Consider the following 12642-nt stretch of genomic DNA (forward strand, 5'->3'; position numbering starts at 1 on the left):
ATCCGATCACGCCACTTACTGCATATTATTTATCCTCGTTAATAAAATTTCGTATATTAAAGTCGTACCCATCATGATAACTAATGGCCGGGTATCATTAATCTCGTGCAGCTATAAACGTTTTGTAATAACCATTTATAATGGGTTGTTCAGGAAACAGCTTTTCGGACCAAAAGTATCGACAAAGTTATTGTCTTCCGGGGAAGGAAGGGAAGCAATATCTTGACATGTCGGTGCAAATTTATATTTTGTTACAGCCTTTTCCACGTTTCCAATTAAAACCATGCATATTCACAATCCCATCATCATCGTTCAGAAAATATAAGGTTGAAAGAATCCGTTGCATATAGCTACTCGTTTTTTTATATTAAACAAATTTCAAATGTAAGAGGTTATTCCCATTTTGAGCGTAATAAATTTTGGGGTGCTACCCTAAGACGACTCCTTCCCCTTTATTTTCTCATCCAGTCTTCTCCTGAAACGCCTTCTCCAATATTTTCTCTGCTCCCTCTTTGTCCTTATCTCCTTGCACCTATTCTTCAAATGATCTCACGCTTTCTCTCACAGCCTGCACTTTCTTTCTTCCTCCTTCGACCAGAATTTCTTGCTCAACTCTTCTTTCCCACATTTGAACGTCGTTATTAATTAAGTATTCTGGAATTGTCACTGTTCTCATCTTTCTGTGCTCTTCGTTATATGTGGAGCTTCTGATTCTTTCATATCGTTCTTACCTTTGCAATCTCTTCCTGCCTCTATCCGTTTGTCTGCTTTATGGTGCTATGTCCTTTCCTCTTCCTTCTCTCTGTCTTCTGTGGTTGTACAGTCATACCCTCTCTCTGAAAGAATTTTCCTCTCTTCCTCCCATTTTAACTTTTTGTTCTTCCTTTTTCTCATTTCCCCTGTACAACCTTCCAGCAATTTCTTCTCTATTTCTCTATTTCTTCTTCATATTTATGTGCTCTGCTTGCTGCCTCTATTCCATTTTTGTCCAATTTTGTGGTCTTTTACTGTGTACATTGGTGTCCATTTGTCTAGTTCCAATATCCATCTCATATACTTACTTTTATGCTTTCCAATTTTTCTTGGTCTGTTCATCCTCATTATTCCAATGCTTTGCATTACTGATCAGTACATCATCATCCCTGTTTTAAAATGTTTATCAGATTCCTTTTTCCTAGTTCCCAACACTTTTGCCATTGCTTCCCTACTCAACTGCTCCTACAGTCTTTAGCATAATAAGTATTTGTGCCCTTTTATTTCTTTTATACTCTCCCCTTCTCAGCTTTACTCTGTCTCCCTCTTTGACCTCCTCCCCTGCCTGCAATCAGAATCTTTGATTTCTCTCTGTTCAGTTGCAACTTCTTCACTTTCAGCCAGCTCTCCAATTTCTTTTCAATCGTCGTACTTTCCAATTCTTTTTTTCTGTTCCCACCACCAGCACAACATCATCTGCATATGCCAGCACATGCACTTTAACCTGTCCATTAACGTCCCTTCTCTCTACATCCTTGCTCGTTCCTGTACCAAGTCTGCTATGTACAAATAGCGAGAGTTTTAATGGGTAATCCTGCCTTGTTTCTTCCTTCGTCGAAAATACGTCTCTTTCTTGCTTGTTCTTCTTTACCCTGTACATTTCTTCTATTCCTTTTTTTAGTCGCGCCGAGATTCCGTTTCTCTGCATTATCCTGTTCAGATGTGTCCTGTTAAGTCAGTCGAGCGCAGCCTTCAGCGAATGCACTCTTAATTCTACATTTTACATTAATTCTACAAATTGTGTCCTTTGTTATTCTATATCCTTTCTGTAATTTCATGCTACTTTCCTCTGTTACTTTAGTCAGAACAGTGTTGATACACGGTAACGTCTTGCGTACAGTGGCGTGAAGTATGAGACATGTTGCATGGAGCGTTAAAAGTGAAGAAAAGATGCCTGAAAAGTTAGGAAAAGGTGTGGAAGTCTCGTGTAAATTGGTTGGAAGATTTACAATGTCGGAAGATCTATAATTAAAGACACGAAGAATGAGAAGTAGACGAATTTTAATATATATAAAAAATAAATATTTGTATTCCGTTATATAATGGTAATAATCATGGCAATAAATGAATGCCAACATGCAGATGTGTATTGTACACTAGTAATGTAAACAATGTTGGAATTTGGATAAATATTATCATCAACGTTTTAATTTCTCATGCTGAAAAATCATGGTGAAGGTAATTACGAGAATTTATTTTGTCTTTTTATTTTGGAACATTTATGGCGTTAGGAAGAGGACCAACGATCAGATGGTTTGAGTCATAGAGTATAACTTAACGTAGATGAACGTATTAACAAAATTTCATTTAGCAGTACAAAACAGATGTAGAATCCACAGATAATTTAAAAAATATTGCATTTAAATTATATGTAAATTATTCTCTGTGATTCTTCTTGTATTATTGTTTCTGAAATATAAAATAATAATTATACAGAGTGACGCATTAGGAAAAGGACCTACGATTAAATAGTTTGAGTCATAGAGTATAACTCAACGTAGATGAACGTATTAACAAAATTTCATTTAGCAGTAAAACAGATGTAGGATCCACAGATAATTTCAAAAATATTGCATTTAAATTATATGTAAATTATTCTCTGTGATTCTTCTTGTATTATTGTTTCTGAAATATAAAATAATAATTATACGCAGTGACGCAGATTTTATTATCGGAACAGCTGCTATGTCTCTCCATTAATTCGTATACTACTACAGGTTGTACTGTATATTGCACTTAACCTTGTAACTCTTTCTTTAGATTTTTCTTGTTGGCTGTAATCATTTCTTCAGAAGCAGATTCAAAATTAATGGTTCCAGTCGTAACTTGTTCGGATAAATGAGATGCGGATGAATGAAGTTGTGCTGTACCTTAATGCACCGATGAATGTAGTAACCAGTTTGGTTTTTCCTGAATTTTCATTCGTCGGTTTTACTTTAACTCGTATTTGCTTCCGAGAGCGGTGTTTTGCATAAAACGATAAGAAAAAGCGGAGGAATGTTTAATGAGTTTCATGATCCTAGATTATACCTCATTAATCTTTGTCTTATCATTATTTAAATAAGGCCGGGATTTAATATCTATGTAGGCATGTATACAACCGTTCAAATATGTTCAAATATGTTCAAATATGTATGAACGCATAGGTATTTGTTTGTAAGACAGTGTTATTTTATTATTTGTTATCTTTGTAGTTATATATCGTTTAATATGATGAAACGATAAAACTAAAACGCATTGAATATTATGAAATAACTTTTTTGTCTGAACTGTGAATAATCTTTTATTCACAGATTGCTTTGTCCTTGAATCAGATGAGGGAGATTCTTTTATGCTAATAAATAAATCCATTTATTTAGTATAATGAGATATAAATGATCATAATTGAAGGGATATGAAAAACATTTCATCTTAATGAAAGGCTATTTTATCCCATTAAGAGCCAGACAGTAATATAAAAGATAATGAATAAAAGCGTATATAAAATAAATTGTATATTGTTCCCTGAAGATACAAGAAAATATATTCCAATAATATTTTTATATATATTATTATCATTGTTATTACTGTATATATATATATATATTATTTCATATTTATTTTATATATACAAACAAACTTGCACACTATAAAAGTCAAGGATATGAAAAAATGAATAAAACAATATAATTTATCACAATTCTATAAATAACCCTTCAATTTCTTCAAACTGTATACAATTGCAAGATCTATGAATATGAAGGAAGAAACAATAATAAAAAGAATATATGTAATATATATATATATATTACACAATACATATTATAATGCATTACATAATACATAATATATGATATATATAATAAATATTAATTTATTTATTAATATAAATATATTTATAAAACAAATTTCAAGATTTACTTCATATATATATATATTTTAAAAATATTTATATAAATATATTTATAGAAGAAATTTTAAGGATTTATTCAAGGATATGAAGTAAATTCTTGAAATTTCTTTTCATGCCTATTGTACAATGTTAAAAAGTAGAGCTCGATAATGTAAATTACCAGTAAAGAAGATTACAAATGAAATGTTGCGTTACCATAACGTTGGTCCTGATTGGATCAATACTAGCCCTTGTATGTTCTTAATAATTGTAAATGGAAAAATCGATTAGTGCAGTAGCTGTATACCTATAAACGGCAGTGTATAATACGGTGATTATTATAAAGATTAATTTAACTATTATACTATTTAAGATAAATTTTAACTATTTCAATACATTGCATTCTATCGCGATAATGTAAACTAACAAACTTTATGACTGCGAAAATTACCGATTTATCTTAAATCATGGTAGGTCCTTTTGCTTCGGTTCTGCTTTATTCGATCCTCGCATTAACCGGCAACGTCCTCGTTGCGACGCGCAGTGAATAAGAAAACTCCATAAAGGAAATTTCAATCGAAGTTCTAAGTAAAAATAAGATAAAAGGGAAAAGTTAAAAGTGTAAAGAACTTAACTCAAGTTCTCTGCTTATAGCTAAATATGTATTGTAATCCGGTTGCTTCTCTTCAAAGTTCTCTTCAAACTCTTCAAATTCTGTTTGCAAACGGCACGTGTCCAGAGATATTAAAAATACGGAAACAAATATGAAATATAAAATATTATTTGATACAAATAATAAAAAGAAATTTAATAAGAAAAATAAATGGCCACTTAAAATGTTCTTGGTGTTTCACTTGTCATTTTTATATCGAGAAAGTTAGCCAACGAGAAGTGACGCGAAATAAAAACGTAAAGAGTTGGCAAACTCCCGGCGAGGTTAGAAATTAAAAAAGAAGAAGCCATTTGGATAGAAAATACATCGAACACGATAATCTACGATATTTTGTCGTTAATGTATTTTTGATGGAAATAATTCTACGAGTTTGCTTTGATAAATAAATAAAAGATTATTATCTGTGCAAATATTCTGACGTTATTTACGCATGTAAATTTACTATAATAAACCGAATTTACATTCCACATACATGAATAACTGGCATATATTTTGGTATTATCCAACCACTTGTTGGCTAAGGTAGAGCTAGAAATTTATATCTGTGTACAACGTACTTACATATATACGTGATATTCCCATGAGAGGTTGGTTAAATGCAATCTACTTTATTTGTTATTAGGTTATGAGATGCGACAGTAGAATTATTAGTTAAACACCTTAATGTTTCTATATACAGGCTATCTGATTTTAATATTATTAATATAATATTAAATATTTCATAAATTATACGTTGTTCGAAAAAGTGTCTCAAACTTGTACTGTGAAACTTGTTCTCTTCCAAGAATGTCTTGTAACGACCACCAGATTTATCCAAGTGGACTTTCTCAGATCTCAAGGTGATCTTTTTGTTTGCAAATGGTTCCCTTTTTTGTACATCATTCGGTGAAGTTCTTAATTTTATACAAAAAGGTATCAAGGTGCTTGTTTCTGAAAATGTTTAGTTTAAAAGATGTTTCAATTTTAATTTCATCAAATTGAGTGTCTGGAAGACAAGGAAAACATAAACATAAAAGCACTTTGATTGAAATTAAAGTGCCTTTTCAACTAATCATTTTCCTACTCTTGTACTTTAATAGTAGTAGAAATAGTGAAACTAAATGTGATATGATAATAGAATCACGGGTTCCAAGTCTCTTTAGGTTCTTCAATCTGCTAACCTACACAATTTTCTTAGCAGATTTAATTCGCTGAAGTCACATTCCTTTTCTGCTTGCTACAATCTTAACTTTATTTCCAAGGCCTGAAATATTAGGTTGTCCCAGTAGTTTCTTTCGTTTAATTTATATTATATTTTTTTATATTATATTATATTTATATTATATTTTTTTATATTATATTATATTTATATTATATTTGTTTTATTATATAATATAAAACGAAAGAAACTTTTGGGACAATCGAGTACTACAACATGTTGAGGAATGTTACCACTGTCATTATATTTGTGTTTCAATTCGTTACTCGAAGCACAGATAACATTGGTAACATGGCCAGTTAAAGAAGATTCATCACATTGAAACTATTCTATCACGCCGGCGTTATTACAATCCGCGGATCTTGCTATCGTATTCAATGCATAAAGAGCATTTTCTTCATCCGCGCTAACATTATCTTCCTCTTCTTCCTGTATGGTATTTTCAATGTAATTTACTAGCCTTTTGCACACTCTTCTTAGTCTCGCACATTTAGCGCCCTCCGAGACATATGTCATCGTATAACAGCAATCCTCTAAATTTAATTGTTTGGGAAGTTGAATCACATTGTCGTCAGTAGTATCGTTGGTCGTTAACAAAAATTCCTGTAAAGGATTGAACTTTTAACGTACGAAACGTGCTCGGATAATGGAACATTCGGATAATAGAGAATTCGGATAATAGAGGTTCTACTGTATTTGTAGTGGTAAATGCCATAAGATTATATAAAATGTTATAACATTTTATACAATATACAATAAAATAAATAAATAAAAATATAATATATATTTAAATATATTAAGTATAATAATTAAATATATTTAATAAAATAAAATAAAATGTTTATTACCTGATAGAGAAAAGAGAATCGTACGTTACAATACATGGTACTTTTAGCAGTCGTGATAAGCTAAGATTGTGCTGAACAAATTTGTTGGTCTGAAATATAATATTTATTAGAGGCAGTGCGTCTTTTTGCTGCGAGTAAGTTTTGTAAGTTCTATAGGTTTCTATTTCACTCATACAAAATTTATGTCACTGTGTATTGATTCTTATAAAATCAATTATTTTACGCGATAATGCTTTCAATAGTACACATCACTATCGTTATCGAACACTATAACAGCACTTAACGTTAAACTGAAAGCACCGAAAATCGGATTGTATTATTGTCTGAAAATATCGTGTTTGGTAGAGGTTAAAGACATACATTGAAGAGAGGTTTCATACGTCTACTTCAAAGCAATCTAATTGTAACTTATTATTAATTATAAACCTACGTAATTTAGAATAAATAGCCTTTAACAAACAAATTATTATGGGAATTTGTATAATTTAATAAATGTCGCTTAAATGAATAGCCAGGGCTCGTCAGACCAATTTACGCGATGATGTTAGAGATACTGTGTACCTAAAGTCGTAAATGAAACTAAAAAAATAAGGGCAGTAGCCAAAAATATTAAATCAATAAAACGACTTTAATGAGATACATCATTATGCCTTCCGTTACCATAAATCAGTCTTCTCATAGATAGAAAAGTTTGAGACATTTTACTTGTTGTCATAATATTGATTTTCTGGAAGCAATCTTGCTTGCTCTTTGCTCTTTCCACTTGCACATTTACTTACACACTTGCATTGTGCACTTGTACTTTGCACTTGCACTTCATATTTGCACTTGTACTTTGCACTTGCACTTCATATTTGCACTTGTACTTTGCACTTGCACTTCATATTTGCACTTGTACTTTCACTTGCACTTGCACTTGTACTTTGCACTTAAACTTGCACTTTACCTTTGCAATTGGCACTTGCACTTTGCATTTGCATTTGTACTTGCACTTACACTTGCACTTATAGTCTGCACTTCACTTGCACTATACATTTGCATTTGTACTTGCACTTACACTTGCACTTGTAGTCTGCACTTCACTTGCACTTTACATTTGTATTTGTACTTGCACTTACACTTGCACTTTGCATTTACACTTGTACTTAAACTTGCACTTTGCATTTACACTTGCACTTGCACTTTGCTGTAACGTTTCATAGACATTGCAGTCTACTACTTCTTCAGGTGAGTCTTGGAACTGGGGGTTGGCATTGGATTATAATATACCATAATTGAATTATAATTAAGTAAATATAGTAATAGTTGAGATGTGCTAGTAGTCTCTTAGTTAGTGCGCTAGCCTGTATAGTTGTGGTGATAGTGCGCTACTGCTAGTGTGTAGAGTGAGACAGGTTCTGCTGCGGATGTAGATGTCGCTGCTGGGGTACCACTGCATTTTTCTTCTCGTTTTTGATGTCGCGGAAGAAAAATCGGACTTCGGTCGTCGAGATTTCAACCAGGGTCCCGAACGTTCGTAACCTAAGGCGCCAACCACTGCGCTGCCGTCGTCGGATACTAGTTGGTGTCGAGTGGTGGTATTTTGCTGTCGAGTGCCGCTACATAGTAATAATAGCAGTAATGATATAGTGATATAAAATATAATACATTATAATGTTGCAATTGAATTATAAGTATGAAATTATAAGTAAATAAATTAATATAATAGAGTATAATAAATAAGTAAAGTACAAGAAAATAATATGTCAATGTAATAATATAATGTAATCAATAAAATTACCATAAATGTTTGTTTAATTTTAAGATTGTAATAGGTGAAGGTAAAAATGCAATAAATGAATATCAATACTAACTGATAATAATGGTACAATATGCAGACCATTGTATGTACAAAAATAGACCATGTAGGCGTATGAGTTTTCATAGCTTGCGTAGAACCAAGCTTTCGCCAAACAATTTCTCCATAAACAAGGAATTTTATTTAATATTTGCTGATGTTAAAAAATATTGCATTGTTAATATCAATGAGATGATTTTTTAGATGTTGCTTTTTCTGTTAATTAATATCTTGTTAAAAATAATATCTACTTTATCATATGTATGTATACAAAGCTGTATGTACAATAAAGTTCCTACATCACTCTCTTTGTGTTTGGAAGTTCCAACTCATTAAAAACACTATGATGTACCGACGGATTTGAAACTTCAATTTTAAAAACAATTTTAATAAAACTACAATTAAAGGTGTTAATAAAAGCTTTAAATAAAAAATACAAATTGTATTAATAAATACACCTGGAAAAGGCTAGATAAATACATGACAAATAAAGTATGACAAATGCTTTGCAAATACAATGTACGACAAATATAAAGATTCGTGTGTTTAATCACCATTGTGACATATTACTGTTGTTATTTAAATAAATAAGTAAAGTTACTTTGCCTGGTTTTGCAATTGGTAAACATTTTTGGAATAATTTATTTATGTTGGGGAATAGCTATAATGATCTCTTGCGTACTGTTTCCAATAAATTTTAAAATGGAAGCATTCCAGACTGCGAGAAACTTTATTCGCGGTTTGATATGTAAAAGCGGTTTCGAAGAAATATCAGCGTTTATTAAAGTTTCACGTAAAAGCGATTGGAAGCGAGAAAGGGGAGAAAACCGTTTACCATCGCTCGCATAGGTCTTCTAAATTTTAAATTCCCTAGTTTTCTTGACTTATCATTGTGCTGCGCTGCATTATCATAGAAATTTCCGTAGTTTGAAAACAAATTAAAAGAGGTATTCAGGAATGGAAAGAAAAACTTTAAACGTCTTTATAGTTCTAATTACAAAGAGTTGAAAGAACTAAGTGGAATGAGCAAAGAACATTATATGAAAAAATGTACCTTCCAATCAAACTGAAAAAATCTTTAGCACAATTAATATTTTATCTACCGGAAGCCTCTTAAATGCTTTTTGATGCGATCGTTTATCGACCGATAGCTTATTAATCGGTTTTTCGATGCCAACACTTACCGACTGGGAACCTTCATATTTTATGTTCACTTGTTAGTAACTGTACTATAAGTTTTCGATATCTTTACAAATTTTCATCGTTTACTATGGATCAAGATAATGAAGATGAGGAGTTTTATTGAGATAATTTGTCAGATTGTAGCTGCTGTTTGAAACTATTATACGAATATTAGTTTATAAGTAGCTCTATTACGTGAAATAAATATAATAATGGTGTTGTGATAATTATAAATACCGACAAAATTACACTGCTCTGAAGCAAAAGAAATCGAAACGACGTAATGAATAATCTCTCACATTTTGATTTTAGAGTGATAGAGCTTGATAAATAGGCACATACATTCCCTCGCGAAAGCTAAAGCCGAGCCGGTATTAGCGCTGAACCTGTGCCCCGCAATTAAGTTGGTCGTTAGTAAATTGTAACCTCAATAATGAGTAGTAGATAAAGTGTCAATAAGAAGTAGAAAAAAATAATGGAAAATCAGCAGAATAAATAAAATACCACAGTATATAAATGAAGACGAACTATGTCAAATATGTGACAGAAAGAAAAACAAAATCAATCGAACACATCTTAGAATATTGTACAATCTAGTGAATCTAGACTAAAAATATGTACAAATAAAAATAGCAGGCAAATTACGAGAGCAAACACTGAAGAGGATGTAAAAAGATTACAGTGATAGTTCATATAGAGTGTAATGAAAAATAGAGCAATTTGTCCAAAGTATTAAGATAGTATACCCTCATTTAGGATAATGTAATAATAATTACTTACAATAAAGGTAGAAATAAGTCTGAAAAGGAAGATAGAAACCAACACTATATCACAGAAATACTATCACTTATTTATGTACTTTTAATTCTTTTAGTAACAGGGAATTAGTAAATTTGTTTCTCTTAATTAACCATCTTTTTGTACATTTCTTTCTAATCTTTAATTTTTTATTTATTATTCTATCGATAATAATAGTGTAGATGAAAATAATCGGGTATTTTGACACACGTGTTTCAACGATAACATCACATCACAAACTGAGAAGAATTGGTGACGTGGAGGTGAATTGAAACTAATGCAGATTTCATGAAACGTATCGATAGATGCATTGTAATATGTATCAACATGTGTTGGGAAACTCAGAGGCGGCGTTGCTTAAATTCCAGTCCTCTGGTGGTAAAATGAGAAATTATTGAAAATAGAACTTTTAGTCTTTTGCATTTATCCAAATCAGATAATTTATTTACATTACGAATACTCAGTAGCTTTTACCAATCTTAGAGTTTTTTTTAATTAAAGAAAAGTTCTTTGGGTGCTACATATTTAGTAGCTTTGTTGTTTAAACGACGTATGCGACTATCTGGAAGAGAAGATGTAGATAAATTTCAGACACGACCTCCTAAAACTCATAAATTTTATGTCCAACTCTATTTATGATTACAACGATGTTTACTTGATGGGATAAAATCTTGTTTTGTAAAGTGTAATGAGCATAGACACCCTCATAGACGATGATACGTTTTAGCATGTTTTTAGAATTTTCACCCATGCACTGATGCACTGATTATTTTTTTATTTAATTTATTTTTCAATCTCAATAAATTTTCATTTTCTCAGGAAAAATAGTAAAAGTGGACAATGTCATTTTTATATGTATGACTGCAACAATTGTACACACAGTAATATATCGTGGTCGGCATTAATATTCGGACACTCTTTAAAATAGAATAACTTCTTTTAAAAGTGAATTAAACATGTTGTTTTTTTTTAGAAATTAAACGAATTTATTTATTAACGAACGTGTAAAAGGTTTCTGGAAAAAACTATCGGAATCGCAAAGAAAATAGTGCTGGTCGCTTTTTAGCACTTTTTTAGATCTGAATTTGTAATGAAATTTTAAACAATACGTTTCGCAGATTTGAAAATTAAAAAAACCACGGTTTTTCACGACATACGGTCTATATAAATAAATCTACATTTTTTGTTACCTGTCGTTTGTTTCCATATTAACTGACTCCAATGAAATTTTCTAACTAAACTAATCCTCCTAACTTAACAAAAATAGTGTAAAAAAAGGTTCAATTTAAAAAAAGTTATTCTGCTTTAAAGAGTGTCCAAACATATATGCCGTATTCCACCTTTACTTTTACTTTTATTTTTTCGAGGAGAAAATTTCATTGCACAAATTTTTATAATCACTTAAATAATTATACGATTCTTGTTGTACTGATCAATTTAAAACACATCCACATTCACATTGCGTCCATTAAAATTTAATTTGATGATCATATAAATACTCAACCTACTCTCAGTAGTTTAATTTTCTGTCACTAGTTGGCGTATCCAAAATCTCGATTTCTCATTAGGAGCCTTTAAAAAAGGCGATGGTTATGAAACCTGTTTCGTATGTTCATTCTTATCGATTTATTAACCCCAATGTTTTGTATTACCGTATTAATTCCACTTTTCGTCATACGTTATGATAATACGCTTTACTCATCGCTTAACTCATTGTTTATTTTCTTCAGGTTTCCTATTTAAGTAGATATTTGTAACGCGATAATATTTTTCATAACTAAAGCACTCTGAAACTCGAAAGTCATATTTTTCGTGCTGGTTTGAGATTCTCTCTCTCTAGGAAAACATTTTTTGGCTGTTTGTTTCTTCTATTCGCGACCATTAACAAATAACTTTGAAATGGTCCGGATAACAAATTCACAATATGGTATACAGCATTTTGAACGCCAGAAACGAGCGAGTCGGAGTAAAATTTTTTTCAAAAAGATATTTTAACCATTTTACACAATATATTAGCTTTTTATAAGAGCGATTCTTCCATAATTAATTAGAGAGCCATTTCTGCAGTAGATTATTGTTGAGATTGAATATTTCACATCGTCTGATTGGTTGACAAGTGATATAAAAGTGATGCATTTAGGAACGTTAACCGTTGGTCTCGTATCTTCTACCTGTCATGTGAAAGTTGAACAAAAGTGAACT

General features: G+C 31.3%; 1 long non-coding RNA gene across 1 annotated transcript; it reads right to left on the reverse strand.

Annotated features, from left to right (window-relative positions):
* Window positions 1–560: 560 nt before the first annotated feature.
* On the reverse strand, window positions 561–4873 carry LOC139996397 (uncharacterized). Its single transcript, XR_011802223.1, has 3 exons — window positions 4356–4873; window positions 4121–4203; window positions 561–1927 (listed from the first exon to the last, which is right to left on the reverse strand). It is a non-coding gene; the product is annotated as an uncharacterized lncRNA (long non-coding RNA).
* Between the last annotated feature and the right edge of the window lie 7769 nt (window positions 4874–12642).

The sequence above is a fragment of the Bombus fervidus genome, chromosome 18 (assembly GCF_041682495.2).
Source record: "Bombus fervidus isolate BK054 chromosome 18, iyBomFerv1, whole genome shotgun sequence".
NCBI lineage: Eukaryota > Metazoa > Arthropoda > Insecta > Hymenoptera > Apidae > Bombus > Bombus fervidus.